The 14,108-nt window shown below is 36.2% G+C and overlaps 1 protein-coding gene and 1 long non-coding RNA gene across 11 annotated transcripts in view; one reads left to right on the top strand and one right to left on the bottom strand.

Moving 5' to 3' along the window:
* The window catches only part of LOC107034844 (protein FAM170A-like), a 591,285-nt gene that overhangs the window by 319,431 nt on the left and 257,746 nt on the right, over nt 1–14,108 (top strand). The window contains exon 13 of one of the 10 annotated variants that reach the window (XM_072957854.1): nt 5,326–5,381. The exons of the other annotated variants lie outside the window; for them this stretch is intronic. The gene's annotated coding sequence lies outside the window, so the exon portion shown is untranslated. Of the gene's footprint in view, nt 1–5,325; nt 5,382–14,108 lie in introns of those variants that run through there. 10 annotated transcript variants of the gene reach the window in all.
* Nucleotides 991–6,933, bottom strand: LOC140694849 (uncharacterized). The gene is made up of 3 exons (XR_012070498.1): nt 6,604–6,933; nt 3,599–3,737; nt 991–1,203 (listed from the first exon to the last, which is right to left on the bottom strand). It is a non-coding gene; the product is annotated as an uncharacterized lncRNA (long non-coding RNA).

Here is a 14,108-nt window from a genome sequence, read left to right as displayed (position 1 = left end):
TGAATTGCAAGGTCCTTCTACTAATGTCTCTTCTGTAACACTCTAATTCCTCGCTCCCCTTTGGCAGATAAATGCTCCAAGTCTACCAATTTTGTGGTCATACATTCAAAAATGTAAGACATAAAACCCATACTTAATTTCAAAAGGAGTATTCATACTAACCAAGATTCAAATAGGAGTGCCTCGAGGCACTGTTAAGAATTCTGACTCTTTTAGACACAAATTCTACCTCACCTGACAAAGTAATATAGAAACTATAACATGTTCTCTTTGTAGATCTTTGTCAATATGGCTGTCTAGACCTCATGGCCATTAAAAAAAAAATCAACTAGATGTCAAACTGCTTATCTAATTTGTTTTTTTATACAGGCAAACATGAGCACATTTCTTACGGAAGTTTACTTCTGAACTAAATAAATTGACATTCTAAAAGGATAGTTTTCCTTTATGATTTTGTGTCTCCATTACAAACTTCAATTTTGTAAAAGCAAATAACAAACTCCGATTCTATAAGCAAATAACAAAGGAGACTAAGCTTCATAAAGGAAGTCGATAGATAATTACAGATACTTTTGATTTAAAAAGTGAATCGTACCATATCACACACCATACACAAATCAGTCCTAGAAACTTTGCAGAATTAGATATGAAAGATATAACAATTAGAATATAAAAAGAAATAAACATAAAAGAAAACACTGATCACACTTTATCAACATTAAGAAATTGTGTTTAACAACAGGCATCATTAAATGAGTTAAAAAAATTACTCTTTAAAGAAGGTATTTGCATATATAGGTGAAAGTCAACTTATAGCCAAATAGCTACTATAGTCTTAGTACTCAGTCAGGAAAAAAAGACAGACCCTTAGAATAGGTATTTCACAAAGGAGAATATCCAAATGGCAACATCAGTAAACAAACAAATTAACATTAGCATTAATTAGTTTAATAACTGTCAGAACAAAGACCACAAATATGTGGTTTAAACAATAGAAATTACTGTCTCACATTCCAGAGGCTAGGTGTCCAAAATCAAGCTGTCGGCAAGGTTGACTTCTAATGGGCATAAAGAATATCTGTTCCATGTTTCTCTTGTAGCTTCTGCAGGTTGGTTGGTAGTCTTTGGCATTCCTTGGCTCATGGCAGCATAATTCCAGTTTTCATGTGACATTTTTCCTATGTCTCCATGTCCAAATGTCTCCTTTTTATAAGAACATCAATTAGATTGGATTAAGACCTCACCCTACTTTAGTATGGACTCATTTTAATTTAACGAATTACATATACAATGATCCTGTTTCTAAATAAGATCATATTCTGAGATAGGAGTGGATAGAATTTCAACATACGGGTTTTGTGGGGGATACCGTTCAAACCATAACAGTAATTAAGGAAACTCAAATAAAAAACCATAGCAAATTACAAGTACGCATTTAAAAAGACAGGCAACAAGTATTGTTGAAGATACAAAGAAATCGGGCTTTCTTTGCATCTGGTTTGTGAGAGTGTAAATTGGTACGGTCTCTGAAAAAGGCGTTGAGATAAATATTTAAGTTCAATGTATGAATACAGAAATTTGACTTCAAGATATATGCTCATATAAAGTGGATATACATGTTCCCCAAAATACATGTTCAATGAAACACATAGCAATATTATTTACAATTGCTCCAAAGCAGAAGCAATACAAATACCCATCAACAAAACAATAAATAAATACATGGTGGGCTAGTCATAATACCAAATACTATATAAAAATGAAAATTAACCAACTATTGTTATAATATGGATAGATGACTCAAATATAATGTTTACTAAAATAAACCAGATGCAAAAGACTGTTTCTGTATGGTTCTACTTATACAGAATTGAAAAATAGACAAAATTAATCTAGATTCTCAGAGGTTAAGGTAATGGTACCTCTGTGCAGGGTATGGAAATGGAAATAAGTAACTAGGAGAAGACATACAAGTGGGAGTGTGGCTGCTGCTCTATTTCTTAATCTGGTTGCTAGTCAAGGAGGTGGCCTCACTTCATGGTAGTTCATCACTTATACACTTGTGATTTGTTTTCCTTGCAATTTGTCTGTTATACTTTATCAAAAAGTTTATTTTAAAAGTGAATTATTTTTGTCACTTAATAATAGCTCTTTTCAATTTTAATTTTATTGAAGAAAGTATAGTAAATAAGGAGTCTGTGATACAAAATGTAATGATTGTAGTATAACCTGATGAAACATGTGTAATAATTTTTTTAAGTTACAGATTTCATAAAGTAGTTTTTGTTGACTTTTTAAATATGTTAATTTATGAAGTAAATTAATTTCATCTGGATGGTTTTATGGCACAGTACATGTGACATATATAAAGAACAAATGACAGAATTTATTTTGTACATATGTACATTTTTTTGAATTGTGTGTTTATGCATTCTCTTAATTTTAACTAGTATTTGTACTCCTTTCCAGATTTTCACATACTTAGTTGGAAGTAACATTTAATCAATATATGCTGAAGCCTTATTCACAGTAGCGTTGTAAGTTCGCTTTGATCTGTTTCATAGGAATGCAAACTGAAGGACATACATTAATTTATTCATCAATCTTCCATTATCAAGGGATGGAGTCAGTTTGAAAGACAGATCTGGACTCAGCATGAACTGTTTCCCCTGTACCATGCTGTCTCTAAATTCCTAGTTCCATAATTCTAGCATTATATTGAATTACAGTTTTAAAATTCCATGCCTTTCCCTTTCTAATAAGCTCCTTTACTGCAGAAGGCATATTACAATCACTTCACAGAAAGTAGATACTCATTAATAGTAGAGTACATTAAATAAGCCTTCATAAAAATGCACCCACACAGCCACACCACATACACACACAATGAAACTCTATTTTAATCACAAAACTCTTTCAAAACCTAAACTCCAACCTAGGCTTGTCATGATCTACAGACAGAGCTGTCTTCATAGTTTTGGAACTTGCATTAATTAAAAAATTTTAATGTTATTGTTGAGTATTCAGTTAATTTTCAACTATTAGCATTTTTCAAGTTGAGAGCCTTCATTTTTTTTCTTATGGATATTGAGTAATTACTTAATCATATAATGATAGTAAATATCTAATATACATTATGCTAAATCATACTAAAACCAAAACACAGTAAGTGAAAAGCCTAGCATTTTTTTAGAGCACTTTTTGCTGTTGTCCTTGTTAGTATGTTGTTTTGTTTTTCCAATAGCCATGCCTATTTAAATTTCAGGTTATCTTTATTTTCAGATCAAAAACATGTGATCAAAACATATTCCCAAATGAAATATGAATGTTGGCAGGGGATCAATATTCCTAATTGAAAAATAAATTACAGAAATCAAGTGGAATGAACCATTTCCTTTAACTAATGAAATAAAATGCAATTCTCTGTTTTCTAGATGTCTGCTTTTATAAGTGTTAGAGCTAAAATAAAATGAATTGAATACTTTGACTATAAATATGAGAAAGTAATCATGACAGTGCCACTTCTGACCTAGTATGTTAAAATGTTGACCTGCCCTATCCATTGGCAAGTGTGAAGGACTCTAGTGGAATCACTTACCTAGTCCTTTCTGTTGGTTTAAAACAATTCCTTACATGTAAGGGGAAAAAAATCACATGCTTCAGTTCACTCCTTTAAATTCAATCTAAGCGTACAACTCAGTCTGCTTTGTGTCTAGCGGTCTTCCCCTGAGTACAGCCTTAAAATAAAGCAGAAGAATACTCAAACATTGTTCTTAGACCCTTTTTTCCAGAGTTTGAAATATTTCTGAACAGAAAAGCAAGTTGATGAAAGTACTATCCACATGCACCATGAAAGTTCATATTTTTTTCCCTTTTTCTTTTAGAGAAGGAGTGAAACCTGGAATGTCTCCCAGGTTACTCCAATGCGTATTTATTTAATATTTCAGTATATTCATAACCTCAGTTCCAGATACAAAACAACAACAACAAATTACCACTTTTTCCTCTAGGCAGTTTAAGGTCTCCAAAGATAGCTCAGAATTAGGAGGGGGGAAAAGATATACAAAGGCATTTTCCAAAAGCACTTGGTAAAAATTTAGAAGAATTAGTGCAAATTGTGGAATGCCCATCTTGTGACTGAGAGAAAAGCAGGCAGGGAAAAGCCATACTGCCCACTTCAGACCAACAGCAAGTGTTTCAGGTTGGACCTCATTTCCTTCTTTCTGAAACCCAGATTTTGCCTTCTCTTCTCCTCATCGAGCTGCACTCCTCCTCAAGGTTTTGGGGCTTCTTTTTACCCTATAGTTATCTATTGAGTAATAAATTTTTGTCTAGCTTATCCTTGACCTCTTTCCCAGGGAGTAACAGCAACAAAAAGAAAAAGAAAGGAAAGAAGGAAGGAAGAAAAGAAAGAGAAAGCTTTTTCATTTCAACTATTCTATTACTATTGTAGAGAAATAAGTCATGAGTAACAAAATTAGATACAAATGTAAATGTTATAAAATCTCCAGATATCCTAGTGAGCCCTCATTGTGATTATTTCTTGGTTTATTTACTTATTTTTTAAGCTGCTTCTTAGCAACACTTCATCTCTAGATCCCTCCCCTTCAGTCATTCTTGAAGTTCTCCAATGATCTTCAAGACTTTTAACAACCTGATAATTGCTATTTTATGGGCATCAGCCAATCAGAACAGATGCCAGCTATAAACAAATGGCTGTGCTCCTGGTGTATGTACCCTAGATGTAGATAAACAGGCATCATTTGCTCCTCCCCAGAGCTGGGTATGTCACCTCAATATACAGCTAATTCTGTGAGTAAAAGGTCACTCATAGTCTTCTCACATTAAGGTAGATTCAGCTGTCTTTTGCTAATTGTTAATATGTTAGTTTTAATGTGTTACCTACTCATATTTTGTTCTCAGCCTGTACAGTCTATCTACTTTTTTAAATATTCTTTTCTTAATCATCAAACTTATCAACCTGTAGGTCTCTGCTTATGTTTGTCAAAAATGTTAGGACAGTAGAAGTGGTAAGAACCTGGATGTGAAAAGTTTTATCTCTAAGGCCAATAAGGGTTAAAAAAGACTAGTACATGTTTTTTATAATTTAGTACAAAAAATAACTTGTAAGTTGCATTGCAAAATGGTGATGTTGAGAACAGCACATTACAGAAAGCTGGAAAAGAGGTTAACTGGAATTTTTAACTTAGAAAAAAAGGCTTACAGTCTCTTTAAAATACCCATAATACTTTAGAAAGACTACACTGTGTTGTGAGATGATCCAAACAGTCCAAATTTAAAAGGTTCATTTTCTGAATTTTTCAGGATTAAAGCAAATTTCAAAAAGTGTTAACTCTGAGATTACCAGCCAGCTACCACAGTGATAGTACTTGTATTTGGATGCAAGTGATAAAAATCAGAACTCAGATCACCTGAAGGAAAAGCAAAACAAAAAGAAATGCTTCTCAGTAGCTGGAAAGAATACTCACAAAACCAAAGGAGAAGTACAGCATCTAGACCTCAGACACTGGCACCAGGATTCAGGGCTAGTAGAACCCTCTCTCTGACCCCTGCTAGTTTTTACTGGATTTCATTTTTTACATTCCGTGTCTCTGCATTGTGAAAAAATCCTAAGAAAAGCCCTGTCATCCTACAGTTAAGTTCCAAGAAGATGGGAAACCTGCCATCCATTTTCAATTCAGTCATTATGGGAAAGACTCCAAACGACTCAGCCTGGATTACATGTAAATGCAGGAGGGGAAATGCAACACAGAGGCTGATAGTGCTCCAAGACTTCATGGAGTGGGGATGGATATTTAAGGGCTCTGCAGCGCTTTTCTAAGAAGAAGTTTAAGAAAATATCCTTGCAAGTATAAGCACAGGGTGCCTGCAGACACACACATGAACACACAGCAGTTACCATGATTTCATTCATTCCTGAATCTTTTCATATAAAGTTAAGTGTTTCCAGTGGGGACTAACCGTGACAGATGTTAATATGTGTGGCATCATCCAACTGCAAGCTAAAGAGTAGTGACCCAGAAAGGGGGCCATGTGGCAGTAGTTTCTGGACTACTGTTATTTTGCTCTTTGTAGAATGGTAGCAGCAGTGAGAACTCCCAACTCCCCATGAGGCAGAGATTGTTCAGTGGGTAGAATGAGCAAAAGTACACAGGAGTCGGTTTTGCACCAGTGATAGAATACCAGGTTGCACACCAGGAATGTGTGTTTGAGCCCATGAGGATGAGTGTTTCTGTACTGGAATCCTTCCTTCATTTAGGTGTGTTTTGAGCATTGTATGTTCTAACTGGGTGGGGAGGTCTATCTTGTGAAAACAGATTCTGCCATCCTCCCTAAAAGGTCAGACATTTTCTTCAACTTAATGCCACCCATACATAGTAACCCTTAGGCATATAATGTAGGGGGAGCAAAACTGAAGAAGCCTCTATCCTATAGGAGCTCACAATCTCGTGGGGCAGCCCTCCCACCCCCACCTGCAGACACATAAAAATAAACTACAGTGCAGAGCAGCTGAGTGTGTAGGCGGCGATACTGAATTGTTGACTAACTTGTGTGTGAGTATGTGCGAGTCTTCGGGGTTACCTGAGAGAGCTTTTAAAAGGGGGGGGAAAGGCTACTTGAGGCATATCCTGAGTAATTTCGCTGCATTTCTGGGTACTTTTCTCTCTTTATCCTGTCTGCTGAACTTCTTTCCACTTAACAGAACTTGAGGATGAGGCTAGAGATAAAACCTGTAATGAGACCGTCCAAAGTCACGGAAGGCCGAGTCAAGAGCTGAGTGAGAAACTGAGGTGTCCCAGGCCAAAAAGAATTTGGAAATGTTTGCCCAGAGTGAAGGCAGCAGAAGCAGCCGTCAAAATAGGACATAGAGGGTCAGGAACCTGCAATTAAGGAAAACGAGCAGGAGGTGTGGGCCCACGGTCTCAGGTGAGCGCAGGGGGAGGAGCCCCGTGCCTGTGCGTGGCGTTTAACGCAGCTCAGCGCGCGGCTGCGGTGCGGGGTCTGCGGCCGCGGTCGGAGGGTTCCTGCTCCTGCTCCTGCTCCGGCTCCTGCTCCTGCTGCTCCGAAAGCCATGAGAGCCATGCTTCCCGAACCGAAAGCCCACTGTTCTACACAGGTAAGAGTAGACCTCTTATTTATTATCTCAACTTATCACACCCTTAAAGCAGAAGTTCGTACATAAATGAGATTAATAAGGTACCAAAGCAGATGCACTTCATTTAAATAAATCACATAATTCTTCTGGCAGCGTACTTTGTGTTTTATGAGAATGGTAGATAGAAGAGGTACGTAAACGTCGATGAATTAATGGGGCGGGGGTGGTGCTTGTAAGGGAATAGGGAAAAAACAAAACAAAACAAAACCCAAAACCTGTGTAAATAATGGGATTGCATGGTCTACCGGAGTTGATAATGAAGGATCAGGGCCCGTGTGTCACAAACTCCATCTGCAGAACCAGATAGAGGGTAAAAATGTTCTGACAAAAGAAATTGCTGGGAATCTGTTGTTGAAATATAAAATCCCACTCAGTAGTAACTAGAACAAGTGTATCACTTTGATGATTTTCGTTGATACCATCTACCTGTTACCGTCAAACAAACCACAGCCCACCATTATCTTCATGTTGGCGTCTTTTTTTTTTTTTTATAAATATTGGTGTCTTACAAGTACTCTATATCATACGTGTGAGTAATGAAGAAAACTCTGTTTATTACAGTTATTTTATTTTGCTTTTTTGTCCTTGATTATAAAGAAACCTGGTTTACTTTTAATTGCCATATATTGGTGTCAGGTTGTGAAAACATTTTACTCGGTTTGAGGATTGTGCAATTTTCAATTTAGCCTAGTTGCTAAAATACATTGCAGCTGGGGATGTCCTAGTGATGCCTTACATAATTTTGAGTAGAAAAAGTAATCTAAAGTGATGAAATACAACATATGTCTTGAAAAGAAACTCCTAAGTAACTCTGTGATTCCCAAGGTAAGTAGGTTATGCAGGATTTCTGCTGAGTAGTGGGAACACCTCTGGGTTGGCAAATCAATCAACAGTTGGGGATGAGGTCAGTGCACTGGCATAAAATGCATTTCTCATAGGACCACATGTAGGGTAGGGGCTCTAGAAGCCTTTTTGGAGTTTGATTACATCCTTTCTGCCATGAGAGTTTTCTGGAAGGGTAAAGAGATGGCAGAAGAAAGATACTGGTGAGAATAACAGAGTTCAGGGACTGAGGGAGAAGTTGTAAGTGATCCCATGTGGTGTTACCAGTCATGTTTGAGAACTGCAGGTTAGAGGTCTCTGTGATGAAGACTACACACAGAAGACCACCCCTGGCCCCTTTCCTTTCTTCTCATCGTCACTTCTTATCCTACTGCGTAACTCATAAATAAGCATAGTACAACATAAAAAGAAACATGTTATATATAAAACAAAAGTGTGTGTGTGTGTGTGTGTGTGTGTGTGTGAATGAGAGAGAGAGAGCAGGGCTGGTGGGGGAGTGGCAGGCAGACAGGCTCTTTTAACTAGCTTTTTTCTAAAAGGCCACTCAGATTAAATGACATTCATCATTTAGTCTATAAAACACTGACGAATGCCTGCGACCCACGGATACCTCATGCAGGACTTGTAGCCCATTCTCCAGTGTTTTGTGGGCACTTCCACTCCAGTAGTTGAGCTGTGTGTTTATTCATACTTAATTTTTTTTCCCTAAAAACTTTTATGCCTGTAGGACTTGTAATTAAATGACACTTTTAGTGAAATATATAACAATCAAGTTATGTTTTCGTGTTTCAAGTACTATATTCACGATCAAGTGTCACAGAGAGTTGCTGTTTCCATGAGAAACAAGTAGAGTGTCCTTATTGCACTCTGTTTATGATTCAGAGTGATACTTCTGTAGCTTTTGTGTTTGTTTTGGACTGAGGGAGTACTCGTTTTTGCAGGTAAACTCTTTTATTCTTCATGAAAATATTTCTTGTTCCTTGGCTTGCTGTACATTTTCTGGTGCATACTGCTTTTTAAATTGTTTTTATAAGTCATTCATCTTTGGATGAGGTAAGGGACATCACAATGTGGTGATTGTTAGTATGTAAGGCGATAGACTCCTTACTTCTGTTACTTGTTACTTGAGATACGCAAGGTTGCTGATGGACATAACTCCATTATCTTGCTTTGTGTCTAGCAAGCTCTGTTCTGTCTCTAATGGATTAAGCATCTAGCTTGTTTCCATTATTTGATTCCATGATCCCTTAATGTACTGGAAATTGACAGTCTCTAGAATGTGCTAATACAAGGTTCATCTTATCTCTGTACATAAACTCCCTGCTGTGGGAACTAGATCACCAGTGTGAAGTATTTCCCATTAGTGCTCTCCATCTTTACAGTATTCATTTACTACTATGTTTATTAAATATTAATGTTAATACTAAAGGAAATACAAAAATAGAAACATTTTGGGTTTTTTTGTTCAAAATTGAAGGTAGTTGGGAGAAGCTGATTCATAGTGTGTTAGCTAGCTGTCCATTTTTCACCAGAAGACCCTCTGGTATTTTGGGGTTGTTTTGTTTAAACTCCTGTGTTACATAATATATAATATTTGCATTTTGGTTTCTTATAATGTAGATCATGTGCCTTTTTTGCTGTCTCAAAACTATGCTATTCTTACAAAACCAAAAATTACTTTTGCAATTCTGGGAAATTATTTAACATCCACTGTCTGTATTGACCTCATTTTAAATTTAAGTTCCATATTATATTTGAAGGGCAAACCAAATTACATTTTTGTGACAGTTAAAGATAAAATTATCAATATATAAATAAGTGCTTAGTTGATGAATAAACATAACTATGGCTTAAGATACATTATGATGTAATATCTTTAGTCACTTTGAAGAAGAACAATGTTTTTCACTGTGATATCATTTAAGGAAAGTCAGTGCTGTCAACTTAGCATTGCTACACTAACTGGTGCTAATTCTTTATTTACATCTTAATTTTTTTTTTCTCTCCTGAACATTGGTCAATGACCTAGAAGTACTAATTGTCCTTAACAGAGAAAAATCAGCAGTGAGTCACCTCTTAACACACAATGATGGTTTAGGTCATCCTTCTTTGAGTTGCTCAGAGATTTTGAGGAAAACTCTGATCCATCTAAGCCAAAGTAAAATAATTACAGTGATTTTCATGGCAATCTTGAGATTAATTAGTAATGTTCTTTAAAAGGTTATGTGCTTCTTGCCAATTATTATAAGGACCTTGAGGAATAAATGCATAATTATAGAAAAATGCTTCATCCTTATTTAAGAATGTTAAAGGACATGATGGTACCTAAGATCCAGACTCTTACCTTCAACTCAGTGTGTATAAATGTCCTGTGTGCACTATTCTATATTACTTTCCATTTTTCACTCACTGGTAGTGCTCTCCAAGGTATTAGCAATGATGTGTCATTGCTTGCGCCACTTTTCACCTAAGCAAGTAGTGTAAAGATAGTCCACAAAGCACAAAATACATCTGAAAATTGCTGTATTTGGTAAACATTGTCCATATAGTCCAGCAAGTTTAACTAAAAACAATGTATACTTGTATTTTCAAATCAGAAAAGGTGTAAATTATTTTAAAACAACTGATGTGCTTGATGTTTTTCTCTAGCACACTATTCTACAAATTTTGTTTGTAGAACACTAAAAGTTTTGGATACTTCAGAAATAATTTTCTGATTCTAAAACCAGGATTTAATGAAGATACAAACTGAAATCTAGGCTGTAACATTCACAATGTCAACTAAGTTATTAGTCAAAGAGGAAAACAGAAGAGGAGAGAAATAATCACTTTGAGATACAGTCTCCTGTACCTTCTGAGATCGTGATGGGGATGCCTGGGAGATGGGGAGGGAAATGAGAACCCTGGAAAAATGTTCAAAGGTTTCCCAGGGCATGTCTCCAGCTACTTATGTTCAAGAGAGTGGGTTTCTATTCTGCAGTTCATTGAAGACAATGCATATATTTCTGTGATTATATATGTCAAGGTGTTCCTATGCCCCTTTGTAACTTCTAGGAAAAATCAACTTAAATATCATAAAAATTTCAAAAGGATGAATGACTTAAAATGTGTCAGTATTACATCAGTACATCTGGGAACAGGGATATTAAAGAAATATGGAAGAAAATATTCCATGTTCGTAGCTGACCTGAGAATACTGCACACTCAAGTTTTAAAACTAAGAATATCCTAAAGAGAAGAATTTAAAATATCTAGTTAGACAATTAAAACATAAGAAGTACCTGAATATTCCACATGTACTTGAACAGAATGTTTTCTGATGTTGGGTCCAGTGTTCTATAAATGTCAGTTAGGTCAGTTTGGTTGATAATGGTGGTTAAATTATCACCCTCCCACTCTTTGTGCTAATGCTGTCATATAATTCATTTCTGCATATACTGTACACCCAATATTACATTGTTATATTTATTTTAAAAATCATTAGTGTTAAAAAGAGATTTTTAAAAAGTCCTTTATACTTATCAGCATATTTACTCATTTCCAAAGTCTTATTTTTTACCGTAAAACTTGACTTCTAACTGGTGGTGTTTTTCTTCCAACATAATAAAAAGGTCTAGCATTTCTTGTAGTCAAGTATTTTTAAATTTTTGAATGTTTTTATTTAGTGCATTTAATTTCAAATGCTTTCACTTTAATGATAATTTTCACTGTAATGAAGTTCTTGATTGACAGGCATTATACTTTCAGTACTTAAAAGTTTTAATTCTTTTGTCTTCTTGCTTCAACCATAATTTTTAAGATTCTTTCACTATATCTGATGTATTTTTTTTTTCATGGAATCTAATGTGTTTTTCTTTCCCTTGCTGGCTGACCTCATGGTTTTACTTATGTTAAGCAGTTTGATTCAGCTGTGCTAGATACGGTTTTGTTGTTGTTTGCATGTATTCTGCTCAGAGAGTTATAAGCTGTTTGGATATATGGTTGCCATCTTGCATTAATTTATTATCTTCTTAAGTATTTCCTCTGCCACATTTGTGGCACTTCATTAACCCATATTAGATTGTTTGACATTACCTTGCAGATCTCACTCTTTCCCACATAATGTTTCAGTTTGGATGATTGCTATTGACGTATTCTAAACTTCAGTATTTTCTCTTTTATGTATGATGTAATTATATGCCCATTGAATGAACTCTTCATCCCTGATAACCAGAATTTCACGTCTAACATTTCAGTTTGGTTCTTTTTTATGATTTTTATCCTGACTGAATTTCCCAACTGTTCACCTATGTTGTCCAACTTTTCCACTAGTTATTTTAACATTCTAATCTAATAGTTTTAAATCTCGGCCATTTGAGTCTTGGTTTTGTTGATTATTCTCTGAACAATGGTCACATCTTCTGCTGTCTTTTTTTTATATATATTATACTTTATGATTTCATATTGGGCGTTGTGTGTACAAAATAAAAACGAGTGAGATAAATAATACTTACTGCCCCAAAAGATCATGGTTATTCTTATTTTGGGCCATTAGAGTGGGGATTTGGGTCACATCTACTCTGTCATTTAGTGGGGTCTGGATTTTGTTGTTGCTTTAGTTATATTCAGCTTATACAGTTCAGTTTATTTTCGAGGGTAGGATCATAAACCTTTCATCAGCATATGAGCTCTGAGGGTTAGAAGTTTTGTATTCCATTTTCTGCCCTGTCTTCCTACTCTAACTTGCCCCTGTGCCTGCACCTTAAGGGTGTCACTCCTAGTTCTCCTACTTCTTCTCCAGTGGTAGACGGTGTTTTGATTGACCCTAAAGGGACCTCCCCCAAGTCACCTCTCCATTCCTAATATGAGAATTTATCAGATGACTGTGCTAATGACATGGCAAACACCAAATATAAGAAATAGAAATGTATTAGTATTCACACCAGCAGAGACTCCCAGAGAAGGGACTTCACCATCCTGAGGTTAATGGTGACAGGATAATTGGACAAAGGCAGGATTACACAAGGGAAAGCTTTATACGTTAATTAGGGAGAAATGACATTGCATGTGAGTTGTCAACCAGTTTGTCGGATTTGAACTATAATTGGCACTTGGTGATCTGCCAAAAGGAAAACTTCTTTTTCTAAACTTATTACAGCATTTCCTAAGGATTGCTTACCAATTTAACATACATGGGGGTATTTGAGATGTCAGTTAATGTTGGAGGGGATTAGGAAGATGCGAGTGAGGGACCTCTGTGGAGCATCCTTGGCTCAGAAAGGACTTACCTCAAAGAGTCACTCAGATATCCCAGGCTGGTTGGCCCTTCTCATTGTGGATGGTTGATCCCTCACACAAAGTGTAAGATGTCGATTGTGATGTGTTCCACGTTCTTGCTCTGCCCTCACGTGACATACAGAAGGAGCTGTTTGCCTGACTCTCAGTGGAGGTTTCTCTGTGTTATTCTGGCATACCGTGAATGTGTGAAAGTCTGCTTGGTGTTTTTGTTCCGTCCTCAGACTGTATCCCGCCTGGTGCACCTGTGCCTCACACGGATACTTGCTCAGTTTTCTTTCCCTTCCCACAATTTTTGAGCTTCACTGAAGCCTGTGAAAAGGGCTTGGCACGTGGGTGCAAATTCACCTTGAATCTGAGGCACCCAGGGATTTTAAAATTTCAAGGGAGCTCTCACTCGGCCTTTTCTAATCATTGAAACTTTATCACATCTTATATTCTGCGTCTGTGGTAGTTTCCTCCTCCTTTCCCTGATAGGCCAGAAGAAAGCCACTGTGCTCATCACAGCTGTGGGAGATACTACCTATTGGATTTTACTTTAATAGGTTACTTTTGAACTTCAGCTCTTTGAGCTTAAAATAAGCAGGATTTTGTAGGTAACGTGCCTTGTTCTTACAGTCAGAGGAAAAGAATTTTTATTTCTCTAGTGAAACTACCTGAGTGTGCATCACACTGTTTCTGCCAGCCTTTTAATTTTGGTTTAAAACTACACGTTGTAGATACTATATTGTGGCAACTGTAGATTCTGATTTTTTTTCTTCTGAATTTCCTTTAGTATATTTCCCGGACTCATTCTATGAAATCTGTCCCCTCC

Source organism: Vicugna pacos, chromosome 3 (assembly GCF_048564905.1).
Source record: "Vicugna pacos chromosome 3, VicPac4, whole genome shotgun sequence".
Taxonomy (NCBI): domain Eukaryota; kingdom Metazoa; phylum Chordata; class Mammalia; order Artiodactyla; family Camelidae; genus Vicugna; species Vicugna pacos.
This window is presented reverse-complemented; position numbering and strand designations above follow the sequence as displayed.